The 18,181-nt window shown below is 45.1% G+C and overlaps 1 protein-coding gene and 1 long non-coding RNA gene across 13 annotated transcripts in view; one reads left to right on the top strand and one right to left on the bottom strand.

The window, feature by feature from the left end:
• ABI3BP (ABI family member 3 binding protein) overlaps positions 1 to 18,181 on the bottom strand; it is a 746,713-nt gene that overhangs the window by 489,412 nt on the left and 239,120 nt on the right. The window lies entirely within an intron of this gene.
• Positions 9,397 to 18,181, top strand: part of LOC138670410 (uncharacterized) — a 92,853-nt gene continuing 84,068 nt past the window's right edge. The window contains exon 1 of the long non-coding RNA XR_011319328.1: positions 9,397 to 9,419. This is a non-coding gene — a long non-coding RNA (uncharacterized lncRNA). The remainder of the gene's footprint in view (positions 9,420 to 18,181) is intronic.

Genomic DNA, 18,181 nt, shown 5'->3' with positions numbered 1-18,181 from the left:
ACCGCTGATTAGAGAAATGAATAGGCGGCTCCACCCCTATGGGAGGTGGAGCCGCCTATTCATTTCTCTAATGAGCGGTCCCACGTGACCGCTGAAGAGGGGAAGAAGCTGCAGCACAGAAGACCGTGGGACGGCAGGGGGAGCGTCAGGATTGCTGGGACTAGGTAAGTATACCTCAGCGCCCTCTCCCCCTCACCCGCCGACCCCACCGCTACCGTGACTCGAGTATAAGCCAAGAGGGGCACTTTCAGCCCAAAAATTTGGGCTGAAAATCTCGGCTTATACTCGAGTATATACGGTATATATTCTTGTTGCTATCCCTCTTTTGAAGAAACACCAAAAAATAGGCAACACTGTGGATTGTATACAGTGAGAAGCCCAGGAAATGTAGAGCAGCAGATGAAAGACACATCATGCTTATTTCACTTCAAAATTGGAAGATGGCCACCAATGCTATCAGATGTGAATTGACAGTAACCAAAGAAACCCAACTACAACCATCTAATGTTTAGAGAATTTCAGCCAAAAGCCAGACCCTCAACTTGGAAACAATGCTAAGCGCCTCAACTATGCACAAAAACCTAGAAAGAAGGAAACCTATATCTATAGTCTATGGCTAGTTCTACAACATTTTTGGAACCACCTCTCTGCCAAATTCCTTCAAAAACTGTGTGAAAATGTAGCTAAAAAGAATGTATGATGTTTTGAAAGCAAAAGGTGGTCACTAGAGTTTGTGTGAATTTTTTAATTTGCTACAGACCACTCTTGTGAAATGAGAAAGGAAGTATCGCCTCTTATCTAACAGCATCCGTGGCTGTTACCTAGCATGATGTTATAATGCATATATGAAGTTGCCCCAGGCTAGTTAATCAAAAGAATAGAAATGGATGTCATCAGGTATGAGGCAGTTTTCCTCTCCAATTACATCGGCTACAGATCAGTCTTGTGGCCAATGGAATAGGATGTGCAAATCAATTTGTAACAACTCTAGTGGTTACACCAATCTTAATTTGATTTAGATTTCCCCTTTGTTCATTCACTTTCCATTTTGGTAAAATGATAAAAAATAAACTATTAATACTTTTATTTTTCAAAGCTCAGCATCTTTTCTTACACCTGCCTAAAACTTCTGCACAATATTACACATCTCAGTAAATTGAAATATAAAAGGAATCCTATGAATGATGGAAAAAATATAATTTTTTTTCTTATGGGGCCTAAAAAGTTAGGCCACACAATCACTAAAAATTGTCTACCCAAGTGTGCAAAATTGCTACAAAGTGTTTGTCCATTTAAGGTTAATATAATCACAAATCAGAAATGTTTTATTTGTATAAAACAATTTATTTTGGATATCATACAGTGTATAAGCAATGAGAGTATGTTTCGCACTGATCATTATAGAGATATAGAAATATAGTGTACTGTAAACATCTCACAATATCTCATAGATGAATACTGTTTAGATTGTCAATTTGAAGCATCACTCTAGTGTTTTTTTTATATCAACGCTGGAATGGTGCCACTAATATAAATTCCTTGACCTTAGTAATATACTTATCAGCCGACGTTTTCGGTTGATTTCAGCAATACTCCAGTCCTGATCAGCCAACTTCTGACTGATCGGAAATAAGAGGTAACCATCACAAGCTCTCAATTTAAAGGTACCGTCACACTAAGCGACGCTGCAGCGATACCGAAAACGATCCGGATCGCTGCAGCCAACGATGCCGGTAACCAGGGTAAACATCGGGTTACTAAGCGCAGGGCCGCGCTTAGTAACCCGATGTTTACCCTGGTTACCATCGTTAAAGTAAAAAAAACAACCACTACATACTTACCTACCGCTGTCTGTCCCCGGCGCTCTGCTTCTCTGCTCTGGCTGTGAGCGCCGGGCTGCCGGAAAGCACAGCGGTGATGTCACCGCTCTGCTTTCTGGCCGCTGTGCTCACAGCCAGAGCAGAGAAGCAGAGCGCCGGGGACAGACAGCGGTAGGTAAGTATGTAGTGGTTGTTTTTTTTACTTTAATGATGGTAACCAGGGTAAACATCGGGTTACTAAGCGCGGCCCTGCGCTTAGTAACCCGATGTTTACCCAGGTTACCAGCGAAGACATCGCTGAATCGGTGTCACACACGCCGATTCAGCGATGTCAGCGGGAGATCCAGCGACGAAACAAAGTTCTGGACTTTCTGCCCCAACCAGCGATATCACAGCAGGGGCCTGATCGCTGCTGCCTGTCACACTGGACGATATCGCTAGCCAGGACGCTGCAACGTCACGGATCGCTAGCGATATCGTCTAGTGTGACGGTGTTATGGACTGGCGGAACGCACCATGTATAGATGGTACGAAACTAGGTGCGTTCGCAGTCCGAGGTCCACCGTGCAGGTAAAAGACCCTGCAGCTAGCAAGACGGACAATATGGCGGTACACTAAAGGATACACGCGTGGGTTAAACCTCACCCAGCGTGAAGAAAGCGATCCTGTTAATCCACAGGACCGCAGTACCGCACTAGTGCGCGAGCAAGTGGTCAGCGGACTTAACCCCAGAAGGGATTGGAGCCCGATTAGACCCTTGCTGGCGTAACACCGCAACTGGGTGTGTAGAGAACTTTAAGAAGTATAAGTGCACAAGAGTGCGAGCGATGCCGCACTAACGGACGCCACTAACCACCCAGACTCGGGTATGGAAAGCGCAAGGCATGCGCACGGCGCCGTACTGGCAGGCACAGCTACAGGACGCTGAGATGTGTGTCTAGTGCTGTAGGCTAAGTCGGGCGCTAGGTAGCAGCCATACACCTTCCGCGAACAGACATTCAATAGGGAAGGGGTTTCAAAGGACGACTTGCACTCACAACATACACACATCAACAATTGTTAGACAATACTAGCGCATGGCCGTGCGGTCATGCGCAGTTTATATAGGAGCAGCACAGGAAGTGGCCACAGCACTTTTGCCCTTCTAGGACCTGCCAAGAGGACCAATGGAATGTGCTGCAGAGCCTGAGCACATGACCCTCGATCTCCAACGGGAGACCTTACGCTGGGCATGCTCAGTACATGCAGACAAGGACTTAGTCCCAGAGAAGTCCGCTCGCTGCTGACCAGTACTGACTTTAATGGCAGAGACTGGAGAAGCAGCACTAACTCTCTGAACAGAGTGAGAATGAGCAAGACGCTGGGACCGACGTCCTTGCTGAGCAGGCTCCACTGCGGCTGGACAAGAATGGGAGACCGCAGCGGAAGTGGCTCGAGATTCCCCCAGTGCAGAAGCGGGAACTCGACCCCTAACATTACCCCCCCTCCTAGGGCCCCCCCCTCCTTGGGCCTCGCTACGTTCAAAGGCAGCAATGAGCTGCGGAGCCCGAATGTGCTCCACAGGCTCCCAGGTTCTATCCTCTGGACCATGACCCTTCCAATCCACCAAAAAAAATTTTTTGCCACGTACCACCTTGCTTCCCACAATAGCATTCACCTCAAATTCATCCGTGGATGAACCCGATGTCCCAGCAGATGACTCAGAAAACCGAGACAAACGAACGGGCTTTAAGAGGGAAACGTGAAAGGTATCGGTGATACCAAGGCGTGGAGGAATGGCCAAACGGTAAACCACAGGGTTGACCTGTTCCAGAACTTTAAACGGGCCAATGTAGCGAGGAGCAAACTTAGTGGACTCAACTCGCAGCCTGATGTTACGGGCGGAGAGCCACACTAAGTCGCCGGGAGCAAAGACCGGAGCGGGGCGCCGGTGTGTATCAGCCGAAACCCTCATTCTCTCCTTGGAGGCCCGGATAGCATCCTGTGTGCGGTCCCAGATGTCACGTGCCTCCACCGCCCAGTCTGCCACCCTAGAATCGGTGGAGGACACGGGCATGGGCACAGGGACACACGGATGCTGGCCGTAATTAAGGAGAAAAGGAGTTTGACCAGTGGAATCGGCTACGGCGTTGTTCAGGGCAAATTCCGCCCAAGGTAGCAAAGATGCCCAGTCATCCTGCCTAGCAGAGACGAAATGTCGCAAATATGTCACCAGAGTCTGGTTGGTTCTCTCCACCAACCCATTCGTCTCGGGATGGTAAGCAGAGGAGAGGTTTAACTCTATGCTGAGTAAACGGCAGAGCTCTCTCCAAAACCGAGATGCGAACTGGGGACCCCGATCGCTGACAATTTTATCAGGCATACCATGCAAACGGAAAACGTGTTTAACGAACAACACCGCCAAGGCCCGTGCTGAGGGTAACCGAGGAAGCGGCACCAAATGCACCATCTTAGAGAAATGGTCAGTGACAACCCAAATAATGGAGCAGCCACGCGACTTGGGTAGACCCACCACAAAGTCCATTCCGACCATCTCCCAGGGCCTGTCTGCCACCGGTAGAGGGTAAAGCAACCCAGCAGGCCGTTGCCGAGGAGACCGATTCTGGGCGCAAGAAACGCACGCCTGAATGTAGTCCCTGACATCTCGGGCCATATGCGGCCACCAGTATGTTCTCGCCAAAAGCTCTGATGTCCTCTTTGTCCCAAAATGCCCCCCCACTCTGGAGGAGTGAGCCCAAGAGAGAACCTCCGGTCGCAAGTTAGCTGGCACGAAAGTCTTGCCCGGGGGCACAGACTCTAGCGAAACCGGAGCTACAGTTCTCAGGCTCTCAGAAGGGACAATAAGCCGAGGCTCCTCCTCCTCCTCCTCAGATGACACTACGGAGCGGGAGAGAGCGTCGGCACGAACGTTCTTCTCCCCGGAGAGAAAATGGAGAGTAAAATGGAACCGGGAGAAGAACAGGGACCATCTAGCCTGGCGAGAATTCAGCCGCTGGGCCGTCTGTATATACACCAAGTTCTTGTGGTCAGTGAAGACTTGGAAGGGAAAGCGAGCTCCCTCCAAGAGGTGTCTCCACTCTGAAAAAGCCAACTTCATAGCTAGCAACTCCCTGTCCCCGATGGAATAATTCCTCTCCGCTGGTGTGAAGGTCTTGGAGAAGAAGAAGCAAGGATGCTTCCGACCTTGAGCATCCTTTTGGAAAAGGACTGCTCCAGCACCAACGGATGAGGCATCCACCTCCAAGATGAATGGTTTATCTACATCGGGGCGATGTAGGATGGGAGCGCTAGCGAAGTGTGACTTAATCGAGAGAAAGGCCTTGGAGACCTCCTCTGACCACAACTTGGGATTTGCTCCCTTCTTGGTGAGGGCGACCAAGGGAGCTACCAAAGTTGAGAAGTGTGGAATGAACTGGCGATAATAATTAATGAACCCCATAAAGCGCTGCACCGCTTTAAGAGAATGGGGTTCCTGCCAGTCCATTACAGCCTGTAGCTTGGCAGGATCCATAGCCAAACCCTGGGCAGAAATGATATATCCAAGGAAAGGCAAGGACTCCTGCTCAAACACACACTTCTCCAACTTAGCGTAGAGGGAGTTTGCCCGTAAGAGGTCGAAGACTTTGCGAACATCTCTCCGATGGGAGTCTATATCTGGAGAGTAGATGAGAATGTCATCCAGATAGACTACGACCGAGGTGGTGAGCATATCCCGAAAGATGTCGTTCACAAAGTCTTGGAAAACGGCTGGGGCATTACAGAGCCCAAAGGGCATCACTAGATATTCATAGTGCCCATCCCTGGTGTTAAAAGCCGTCTTCCATTCATCCCCCTCACGGATGCGAATCAGGTTGTAAGCACCCCGCAGATCTAACTTTGTAAATACCTTTGCTCCCCGTAGCCTATCAAAGAGCTCAGATATCAGGGGTAATGGGTACTTGTTCTTAACGGTAATTGCGTTAAGACCCCTGTAGTCTATGCATGGACGTAAGTCTCCAGTCTTCTTCTGTACGAAGAAGAACCCAGCCCCTGCCGGTGACACTGACTTCCTAATGAATCCTCTTGCCAGATTCTCCTGAATATACTGGGACATTGCCTCCGTCTCCGGGAGAGATAACGGGTAGACTCGACCCCGGGGAGGCTCAGCACCAGGCAAGAGGTCAATAGGACAGTCATAGGGGCGGTGAGGCGGAAGGGTCTCCGCAGCTCTTTTGGAGAACACGTCTGCATGGGACCAATAGTGCTTGGGGAGAGAGGAAAGATCTGCGGGTACCTGTGTAGAAGCAACCTGAACGCACTCCCTCTGACATCTACCCTCACAGGATTTACTCCATCCCAAAATTCTCCCAGAGGACCACTCAATATGAGGAGAATGGTAGCGAAGCCATGGCATCCCCAACAGGACCTCATCAATTCCCTCAGGAATGACTAATAGGGAGATTATCTCCTGATGTGATGGAGACACAGATAGGGTGAAGGGAATGGTTTGGTGGGTAATCTGTGAAGGTAGTGTTGACCCATTTACCACTCGAACGGTCACTGGCTGGGCGAGCATCACCAAGGGTATTGCGTGACGCTGGGCAAAGGCGGAGGACATAAAGTTACCCTCTGCCCCAGAGTCCAAGCATAGCTCGACCGTGAGAGTGGATGGGCCTATGGTAATTGTCCCCTTGAAGGACAACTTTGAGGCAAACGTCGCCGTGTCTAGTGTACCTCCTCCAACTGCCACTAGACGCTGACGTTTCCCCGACCGCTGAGGACTCTTGGAGGCAAGACGTCCTGACTGCTGGCGAACATGACGAACCTTATGTGCACGAGCGGACTGAGACTTGGATCCCGCTCGTGTCACCTCCAAGGTCTCATGTGACTCAGATGTCTGGACTGGAGATTTCAAAGGTTTGGCGAAGGTAGGAGCCAGCCGAAACCTCTGCCTACACTGGGCTCGTTCCAACCTCCGCTCGTTAAAACGGAGGTCTATACGAGTAGAAATAGATATTAACTCCTCCAGTGTGGCAGGAATCTCCCTAGTGGCCAGAGCGTCCTTAACATGGTCAGCCAGGCCCCTCCAGAATATGGGGATAAGGGCTTTATCCGACCACTCCAGCTCGGAAGCTAACGTACGGAATCGGACGGAAAAATGGCTGACCAAGGACTCACCCTGAGTTAATGCCAGTAGTTGGAGCGCTGTATCATGGGTGAGTTGAGGTCCTAGAAAGACCTTTTTCAGCGTGCCCAGAAACAACGGAGCACTCTGCACCACATGATCATCACGCTCCCACAGCGGCGTAGCCCACTCCAACGCCCTGTCCGACAACAGCGAGACAATAAATCCCACCTTAGCCCGCTCTGTAGGAAAACGTGCAGCCAGGAGCTCGAGGTGGATAGAGCACTGACTCACGAATCCCCTACAAGTTTTGCAATCTCCAGAAAATTTTTCTGGCAACGGGAGGCGGGATAATGTCGGAACAGGGGTGGCAGTGGACAAGGTTGCTGCCGCCACGCCAGCAGCCTTTACAGCAACTGCGGTAACATCCACAGCTGAGGTTGAGTTCTCGAGAACCTTCAACCTACCCTCCAACTGCTGGATATACCGCAAAGATTGCTGAATGTCCGCCATACTAGCCAGACCTTGGCGCTAGTATTATGTTATGGACTGGCGGAACGCACCATGTATAGATGGTACGAAACTAGGTGCGTTCGCAGTCCGAGGTCCACCGTGCAGGTAAAAGACCCTGCAGCTAGCAAGACGGACAATATGGCGGTACACTAAAGGATACACGCGTGGGTTAAACCTCACCCAGCGTGAAGAAAGCGATCCTGTTAATCCACAGGACCGCAGTACCGCACTAGTGCGCGAGCAAGTGGTCAGCGGACTTAACCCCAGAAGGGATTGGAGCCCGATTAGACCCTTGCTGGCGTAACACCGCAACTGGGTGTGTAGAGAACTTTAAGAAGTATAAGTGCACAAGAGTGCGAGCGATGCCGCACTAACGGACGCCACTAACCACCCAGACTCGGGTATGGAAAGCGCAAGGCATGCGCACGGCGCCGTACTGGCAGGCACAGCTACAGGACGCTGAGATGTGTGTCTAGTGCTGTAGGCTAAGTCGGGCGCTAGGTAGCAGCCATACACCTTCCGCGAACAGACATTCAATAGGGAAGGGGTTTCAAAGGACGACTTGCACTCACAACATACACACATCAACAATTGTTAGACAATACTAGCGCATGGCCGTGCGGTCATGCGCAGTTTATATAGGAGCAGCACAGGAAGTGGCCACAGCACTTTTGCCCTTCTAGGACCTGCCAAGAGGACCAATGGAATGTGCTGCAGAGCCTGAGCACATGACCCTCGATCTCCAATGGGAGACCTTACGCTGGGCATGCTCAGTACATGCAGACAAGGACTTAGTCCCAGAGAAGTCCGCTCGCTGCTGACCAGTACTGACTTTAATGGCAGAGACTGGAGAAGCAGCACTAACTCTCTGAACAGAGTGAGAATGAGCAAGACGCTGGGACCGACGTCCTTGCTGAGCAGGCTCCACTGCGGCTGGACAAGAATGGGAGACCGCAGCGGAAGTGGCTCGAGATTCCCCCAGTGCAGAAGCGGGAACTCGACCCCTAACAGACGGTACCTTAAGTCTATGCGAGCCTAGTTCTGGCTCTCATAAACTTACAATGAGTAGTGACTTTCGAATCGCCCTGCAATTACAACCTGTAAAAGATAACCAAAGCCGTTCTGATAACAGAAAAAGATGGCGGATAGTAAGCATGATAGTAGCTGCACGGAATTTACATATTGTTGAGGATCAGCTCTAATTCAGTTAAGCCATGTTCACACGGCAGTATTTGGTCAGTATTTTACATCAGTATTCGCAAGCCAAAGCCAGGAGTGGGTGAAAAATGCAGAAGTGGAGAACATGTTTCTATTATATTTTCCTGTGATTGTTTCAGTACTGATTTGGATTACAGATACTGATTAGTGTAGAGTGAATATGCACGTTGCTTTGGTTTTCCCGAGCACGCTCGGGTGGTCTCCGAGAATTTGTTAGTGTTCAGAGATTTAGTTTTCCTTGCCGCAGCTAGATGATTTGCGACTACTAGACAGCTTGATTACATGTGGGGATACACTAGCAACCAGGCAACCCCCACATGTACTTAGGCTGGCTAATAGCTAATAGCTGTAAATCAAGCAGCTGAATCAACAAACACTAAATCTCCGAGCAGTCATAAATACGCGGAGATCACCCGAGCGTGCTTGGGAAAACCCAAGCAACGAGTATATTTGCTCATCACTAATACGGATGTAAAATTAATTGAATATAATAAATTATGGATGTGGCAGTCTTTTGATAAGTGGGCAAGCGCAACATCTGCAATTCTGTGCGGTTGATGTAAAAGAAGTAAACTTTATGGCATTTGTAAGACACAATAAAAGGATTAAAGGAAAATTGTATTACTTAGCACAGTGTTTACATATCATTACAGTGTAGTACACTTGCTCATGTTACAAAAATGCCAAAAGAAAACATTTCAACATTGATCTTTTCACATGTTTCATTTCAGTGACTACTATCTCCGTGCCTGTGCCGTTTCAAGGTGAGATACAGAGAAAGATCAAATTAATCTACATACTATAAATGTCAACTTTGGCTAATTTATATTACAGTGTTAAAGTAAACTTGCTAGTTTTGTAGTGACAATTTTTTTTGTGAAGTGGGGAATTATCCAGCAAATGCACATAATACTAAGAAATTGTTCCAACAATAACTTGATATAATTTCTTAGCACTTCATAAAATAATATTTCCAGGCAAACAATATGATGATATCATATTTAATTATACCAGTTAAATATATCTTCATAGTGTACTATTTAATTTTTTCATGCTCAAAACATTTCAGCTACCCCATGAGTTTTACCCAAGTTTTAACTATTTGGCTATCTTGGAAAAAGAGGAGATCTTAAGGATACCCAAAAGAGAAGCCAAATAACCATTGGGGCATATTTATCATTACTACAGTGTATACTTAGACGGTCTTAGAGGGAACTTGCTATTAGATTTGTAGTGCCAGAACTATGCAATCACAGCCAGAAATATATTTCTGTGAAAAGCTGCAGCATTTCAGAGAAAACATAATTTGAAAAGCCGCCTCGGGTATATAAGTTGAGACTTGCCACTCTCGTCAGCTCTGAAATTGATTGATAGGTATCGCACTATGTACATACAGTGGGGAAAAAAAGTATTTAGTCAGAGACCAATTGTGCACATTCTCCCACTTAAAAAGAAGAGAGAGACCTCTAATTCACATGACAGGTAGACCACAACTATGAGAGTCAAAATAAGAAAATAAATCCAGAAAATCACCTTGTCTGATTTGGCAAGATTTAATTTGCAAATTATGGTGGAAAATAAGTATTTGGTCAGTAACAAAGTTCATCTCAATAATTTGTTATACAACCCCTGGCAAAAATTATGGTGTCACCGGCCTTGGGGGATGTTCATTCAGGTGTTTAATTTTGTAGAAAAAAAGCAGATCACAGACATGGCAACTTTCTGGCTTTAATAAACACTAAAAGAAATCAAGAAGAAAAAATGTTGTAGTCAGTAATGGTTACTTTTTTAGAACAAGCAGAGGAAAAAAATTATGGAACCACTCAATTCTGAGGAAAAAATTATGGAATCATGAAAAACAAACTAACAAAAAACACTCCAAAACATCACTAGTATTTTGTTGCACCACCTCTGGCTTTTATCACAGCTTGCAGTCTCTGAGGCATGGACTTAATGAGTGTCAAACAGTACTCTTCATCAATCTGGCTCCAACTTTCTCTGATTGCTGTTGCCAGATCAGCTTTGCAGGTTGTAGCCTTGTCATGGACCATTTTCTTCAACTTCCACCAAAGATTTTCAATTGGATTGAGATCCGGACTATTTGCAGGCCATGACATGACATTGACCTTATGTGTATTTTTTCAAGAAATGTTTTCACAGTTTTTGCTCTATGGCAGGATGCATTATCATCTTGAAAAATGATTTCTTCATCCCCAAACATCCTTTCAATTGATGGGATAAGAAAAGTGTCCAAAATATCAACATAAACTTGTGCATTTATTGAAGATGTAATGACAGCCGTCTCCCCAGTGCCTTTACCTGACATGCAGCCCTATATCATCAATGACTGTGGAAATTTGCATGTTCTCTTCCGGCAGTCATCTTTATAAATCTCATTGGAACGGCACCAAACAAAAGTTCCAGCATCATCACCTTACCCAATGCAGATTTGCAATTCATCACTGGATATGACTTTCATCCAGTCATCCACAGTCCACGATTGCGTTTCCTTAGCCCATTGTAACCTTGTTTTTTCTGTTAGGTGTTAATGATGGCTTTCGTTTAGCTTTTCTGTATGTAAATCCCATTTCCTTTAGGCGGTTTCTTACAGTTCGGTCACAGATGTTGACTCCAGTTTCCTCCCATTCGTTCCTCATTTGTCTTGTTGTGCATTTCCTGTTTTGGAGACATATTGCTTTAAGTTTCCGGTCTTGATACTTTGATGTCTTCCTTGGTCTACCAGTATGTTTGCCTTTAACAATCTTCGCATGTTGTTTGCATTTGGTCCAGATTTTAAACACAGCTGACGGTGAACAACCAACATCTTTTGCAACATTGCATGATGATTTACCCTATTTTAAGAGTTTGATAATCCTCCCCTTTGTTTCAATTGACATCTCTCGTGTTGGAGCCATGATTCATGTCAGTCCCCAGTCAGGGGGGAAAGGGATTTTAATTTTCCCTGTTAGGGGACTTGAAGATGCTATCGTCTGATTGCTTGTACTATAGATAGCGATGATACAGCATCGATGCAGATAGCTAAAATTTCAGTCTCCTTTGATGCCTGGCTACAGGTAGAAAAATATTTAGAATTGAGAGTCCTCAGTGGTTGATACCTTTTAATGGCTAACTGAAAAGATGGTAACAAATTGCAAGCTTTCGAGACTACACAGGTCTCTTCATCAGGCAAAGACTAAAACAAATTCTGAAGAATCACATATTTATGCACAACATAGTATAGGAAAAAAAAAAAAAAGGGGAAAAAAAAACCATGGATAAGACAGGTGACATGAAGCAGAATTACCATGGGTGATAAACAGTTACATCCATAAATATTGGGCCAATTCTTAGATAAGGATTGTTTTATTGTCCTGTGATTAGGGTCTCTGTTGTAATCCTTATCATCCTTATGGAACTTTCATCCTTATGGAACTAAAACCACTTCTGAAGAAACGTGCACAAATGGACAGCGACATTTTTTTCCTATCTAATTTCTTTCCTGGCTACAGGTAGGGATTCAAGGGAGCTCCATAATGACAGACACGGGGGTCATCAGCTGAACCTCAGCTGTCATGACAACCCATCGGCAACCCGCAAGCACATCATGAGCACACTGATAGGCGGAGTTAATTACATGCATGCGTCAGCGCGTGTTAAATGCCACTGTCATCGATTGACAGCGGCATTTAATAAGTTAACAATTGCGGGTGCGGGCAAAGCACTGCTACACCCACGATTGTTAGGGGCAGATCCTGGTTGTAATACACTGCCATCACCTGTCTGGCATGGGGTGGGCTTGATGCGTGAGCCCGCTACATACACCCGCTTCTGACATTCGCCGAACATATATGGCGGTTGTTGTGCAGTGGTTAAAATGCGCCATATTTATTATAGTGGTTCATGTTACTTGATAAATGTGCCTAGAGATAGGTGGACACACGGACAATCGGGTCCAGCAGGTTCGGCCAAACAGTTACAAAAAGTTCAGTTTTGGGAATCAGAGCAGAACCTGGACATCCAGTGTTTGCAACTCTGTCATGTGCATGACAGCGCAGCAAACACTGCTTTTGATAGGCAGTAAAATCATCACTGTTCTGGTCAGACAGCTGCAGTTCCCACACTGTCAAATGATAGCGTGTGCGTCGGATAGGTGAGGGATATTGTTGTTTTTATTTTTGTTTTATTACAGCAGAAGAGGGCTTTGGTGGAATTAGGTGTTGGGTGAGTATAACTCTTTGTTTTAAATAAAAAAGTATTTTGTTTCATTTCAAATAAAAGACTATTATGCTGTGTGTTTATTTACCATATAACTATAGGATTACTAATGGATAGATGTCTTATAGATGCCTCTCCATTAATAATCTGTGGGCTTGATGTCACCTGACAATACAAAGGTGACATCAACCCTACAAATATGAGCCCCACTTGCCACCGCTACAGGGCAAGTGGGAAGAGCATGGTAAAGTGTCAGAATTTGTGCATCTAATAGATATGTCTTTTCTGGGTGGCTCCAGGCTGCTATTTTTAGGCTGGGGGGCAATATCCATGGCCCCTTACAAGCCTGAGATTACAGCTGTCTGCTTTAGCAAGGCTGCTTGTCAAAATTGAAGGGGCACCCCACGTCATTTTTTAAATTATTTATTTAAATAATTAAAACCCTTTTATTCTTGATAACCAGCCTTGCTGAAGCTGACAACTGAGGATTGCAGCCCCCAGCCGGGAGTTTTTTCTAGGGAGTTTTGTCAAAAATGCAGGGGAACCCACAACATTTTTTTTTTAATTATTTATTTACAGTGCGGGCGCTCATTGATGAATACTCCCTTCAGCTGCTTCTACTCTCACTGTTATTAACAGCAGCAGGCATCAGCTGATGGGATTAGTAGTCCCATTAGCTGACACCAGTGACTGGAGGAAAACTTTACACCTCTGATCACAGCTGCATGCTCGCGCTGCCTTTTGACAACCTGGGAACTGTGGCTGTCTGACCGGCGTTGATGATTTTACCGCTGATCAGAAGCGGTGTTTGCTGTCATGCATATGACAGTGCTACAAACACCTGGTGTTCGGGGGCTGAACCTGAACAGTAACACAGACTTCCTTTTGAAGTCCATGTTCAGTATCTGTGCCCGAACAGTAGGTGTTCAGTATGGATACAGAACTTTACTGTTCGGGTTTGCCTATCTCTAAATGTGCCTAATTTTTAAACTATCTATTTTATTATGTTAGTTTGTGCCAAATATTTGTGCCAAAGTTTGGTGCAAGGGGTCTGTACAATAGAGGGTATTTAGTCTTGGGTCTATATGAATAGAGTTTGGGGAATCTGATCCAGGGTCTGTATAAATGATGCTTCTGTATTTGTCTAAGAGAATTAGTCTAAGTTGAATATTTATCTTGTAGTCCTGGGGCCTAAAGGTACCGTCACACTCAGCAACTTTACAACGAGAACGACAATGATCCGTGACGTTGCAGCGTCCTGGATAGCGATCTCGTTGTGTTTGACACGCAGCAGCGATCAGGATCCTGCTGTGCCATCGCTGGTCGGAGCTAGAAGTCCAGAACTTTATTTGGTCATCAGGTCGGCGTGTATCGTCATGTTTGACATCAAAAGCAATGATGCCAGCAATGTTTTACATGGAGCTAACAACCAGCGAGAACAATAAGTGAGTCGCCGTTACGTCACTGGATGGCTCCTGCATCGTTCTGGAGCTGCTGTGTTTGACGTCTCTACAGCGACCTAAACAGCGACGCTCCAGCGATCGGCTCGTTGTATATATCGCTGCAGCGTCACTGAGTGTGACGGTACCTTAAATGTATTTATGTGGTCAATATTGTTTTGAGTGTCTCCTCTGTGCTGGCTGCTATCTGTATTAGTTTACACAACTTGTATGTTCATTTTAGAGTGTTATTAAGGGGTCATATGTATTATGCGTGATTCAGATAAACAGAAATAGATCACAGTTCATACCCAACGCATTTCTATGCTGCATGGACCTATTCCTCAGGGGGACCAAAATAAGGATGCAGACAGCTGCCTTAGGCCCTCACTGCCTCAGGGGCCTTCAGCTAGTGGCGTGTCGCGAATAGCGGCACACCACGTAGTATACTACTTTTTATTGCTTCTTCACCTGTCTCTCTTGTATATACACTAATTTCCTACGCTAGATTATAGTGAATGATAGCAATAGCTTTCCAGTCAGCTCCTGTGAATGTCTATTCCTGTGTGAAGTGCATCATTTGTTTAAAGCGAACCTGTAAGTAGAATTGTGCACAGTAACCTACAGGTGGTTGTGGTTGTTGATTATTTTTTATTTTCAGTTTTGAGTTCATGATATGCTCGTGCTTCAGGATGGCCTCTGGGGGGTCTTTATGCAGGGCTCTTCTTAGGTATCCACTCCACTAGTATGGCTTTTGACAGGTCACTGAGACCCTCAGTCCTGCCCCCTAGTTTACATAATGAATATTACACTGTTTTCCAAATTATTATGCAAATTGGATTTAAGTGTCATAAAGATTTAATTGTTTTGTTTTTCAAATAAACTCATGGATGGTATTGTGTCTCAGGGCTCAATGCATCACTGAAATCAATCTGAAACACGTGATAATTAGTTTTCCAGGTGATTTTAATCAAAGGAAAACTACTTAAAAATGATGTTCCACATTATTAAGCAGGCCACAGGTTTCAAGTAACATGGGAAATAAAAAGGATCTCTCTGCTGCTGAAAAGCATTAAATAGTGCAATGCCTTGGACAAGGTATGAAAGCATTAGATATTTCACGAAAACTTAAGAGTGATCATCATACTGTGAAGAGATTTGTGACTGAACCAGAGCACAGACAGAGTTCATGCAGATAAAGGCATAATGAGGAAGGTTTCTGCCAGACAAATTCATTGGATTAAGAGAGGAGCTGCCAAAATACCATTACAAAGCAGCAATCAGTTATTTGAAGCTGCTGGTGCCTCTGGAGTCCCTTGAACCTCAAGGTGTCGGATCCTTCAAAGGCTTGCTGTGGTGCATAAACCTACTATGCGGCCACCCCTAAACAGTATTCACAAGCAGAAACGGTTGCAGTGGGCCCAGACATACATGAAGACTAATTTCCAAACAGTCTTGTTTACTGATGAGTGTCGAACAACCCTGGATGGTCTGGATGACTGGAGTAGTGGATGGTTGGTGGATGGCCAACATGTCCCAACAAGGCTGTGACGTCAGCAAGGAGGTGGAGGAGTCATGTTTTGGGCCAGAATCATGGGGAAAAAGCTGGTAGGGCCCTTTAAGTTTCCTGAATGTGTGAAAATGACCTCTGCAAACTATATATAGTTTCTGACTGACAACTTTATTCCATGGTATTAAAATTGGAAATGTGCCTTCAGGAGCAAAATCATCTTCATGCATGACAATGCACCATCTCATGCTGCAAAGAATACCTCTGAGTCATTGGCTGCTAAGGGCATAAAAGGAGATAAACTCATGGCGTGGCCACCATCTTCCCCTGACCTCAACCCTATAGAAAACCTTTGGAGTATCATCAAGCAAAAGATCTATGAGGGTGGGAGGCAGTTCACATCAAAACAGCAGCTCTGGGAGGTTATGGGGCAGCACGGTGGCGCAGTGGTTAGCACAGCAGCCTTGCAGCACTGGAGTCCTGGGCTAAAACCCCACTAAGGACAACATCTGCAAAGAGTTTGTATGTTCTCTCCGTGTTTGCGTGGGTTTCCTCCGGGTACTCCGGTTTCCTCCCACATTCCAAAGACATACTGATAGGGAATTTAGATTGTTAGATTGTGAGCCCCAACGGGGACAGCGAAGATAATGTGTGCAACCTGTAAAGCGCTGCGGAATATGTTAGCGCTATATAAAAATAAAGATTATTATTATTATTCTGACTTCATGCAAAGAAATACAAGCAGAAACTCTCCAAAAACTCACAAGCTCAATGGATAAAAGAATTGTGAAGGTGATATCAAAGAAGGGTTCCTATGTTAACATGTAACTTGGCCTGTTAGGATGTTTTGGAGTTAAATAGCTTTTTTTTGTTCCGTGAATGTGACCTCCTAATGCTGCAAATTCCACAAATAAGCATTTTCAGTTCTTTAAAACATATCAAATGTTTAGAAATTCTACTGTGCCTAATAATTTGGAACAGTGCATTTCGAGTTTTTATTCCTTTTGGAGATTATACTGTTATCATTTGAGGTTTCTTTAAAAAAATTAGATGTATAATCTAAAGGGCGAGGATTTTTATTAGGCTGACTGTCATTTGCACCGACCATTTAGGAAAATCAGAGAAAAATATAATTTGCAGAATAATTTGGAACACGGTGTATATACAATATATATATATATATATATATATATGTCTATATATATATATATATATCTATAGATATATATATATATGTATATATATCTATAGATATATATATAGTATATACACCGTGTTCCAAATTATTTATATATGTATATATATGTCTTGGGAAAAAATCTCCTGCTGCAGGATGATCGCATGTGTAATGTGTAATTCATTTGTTCAAGGTTATCCTGAAATTCATAAAAAAAATTCTGTTTGAAAATGGTCAACCTGCCTCATTTTCAAACATTTATTTTTTGTTGTTATGAATTTCAGGATAACCTCAAACAAATAAATTATATACACATTGCATGTGTGGTCGTGCTGCAGCGTAGGTACCACCGCCGGGGCCTGCCTGCAGAAGGGTTTTTTTTTATATACCGTATATACTCGAATATAAGCCGACCCGAGTATAAGCCGACCCCCCTAATTTTGCCACAAAAAACTGGGAAAACTTATTGACTCGAGTATAAGCCTAGGGTAGAAAATGCAGCAGCTACCGGTGAATTTCAAAAATAAAAATAGATGCTCCATACCGTTCATTATTTCCCCATAGATGCTCCATATACAACTGTGCTATATAGAATGCTCTGCACCGTTGATTATGGCCCCATAGATGCTCCTTATAATGCTGTGCCATATATAATGCTCTGCACCGTTGATTATGGCCCCATAGATGCCCCTTATAATGCTGTGCCATATATGCTCTGCACCTTTGATTATGGCCCCATAAATGCTCCTTATAATGCTGTGCCATATATGCTCTGCACCTTTGATTATGGCCCCATAGGTGTTCCTTATAATGCTGTGCCATATATGCTCTGCACCTTTGATTATGGCCCCATAGATGCTCCTTATAATGCTGTGCCATATATGCTCTGCACCTTTGATTATGGCCCTATAGGTGCTCCTTATAATGCTGTGCCATATATGCTCTGCACCTTTGATTATGGCCCCATAGGTGCTCCTTATAATGCTGTGCCATATAGAATGCGGCTGCAATAAAAAAAAAAAATCACATACTCACCTCTCTTCTCAGGACGCCAGCGCTTTCAATAATTACCTGCTCCTCGTGCGGCTCCGTCTCCAGCACTGACGCTCAGCAGAGGGCGCGCACTGACTACGTCACAGCACCCTCTAACCTGAGCGTCACTGCTAGAGGACGCTGCAGACGGAG

The sequence above is a fragment of the Ranitomeya imitator genome, chromosome 3, assembly GCF_032444005.1.
Source record: "Ranitomeya imitator isolate aRanImi1 chromosome 3, aRanImi1.pri, whole genome shotgun sequence".
NCBI lineage: Eukaryota > Metazoa > Chordata > Amphibia > Anura > Dendrobatidae > Ranitomeya > Ranitomeya imitator.
Note: the sequence above shows the minus strand (reverse complement) of the source record. Positions and strands in the feature narration are given on the sequence as shown.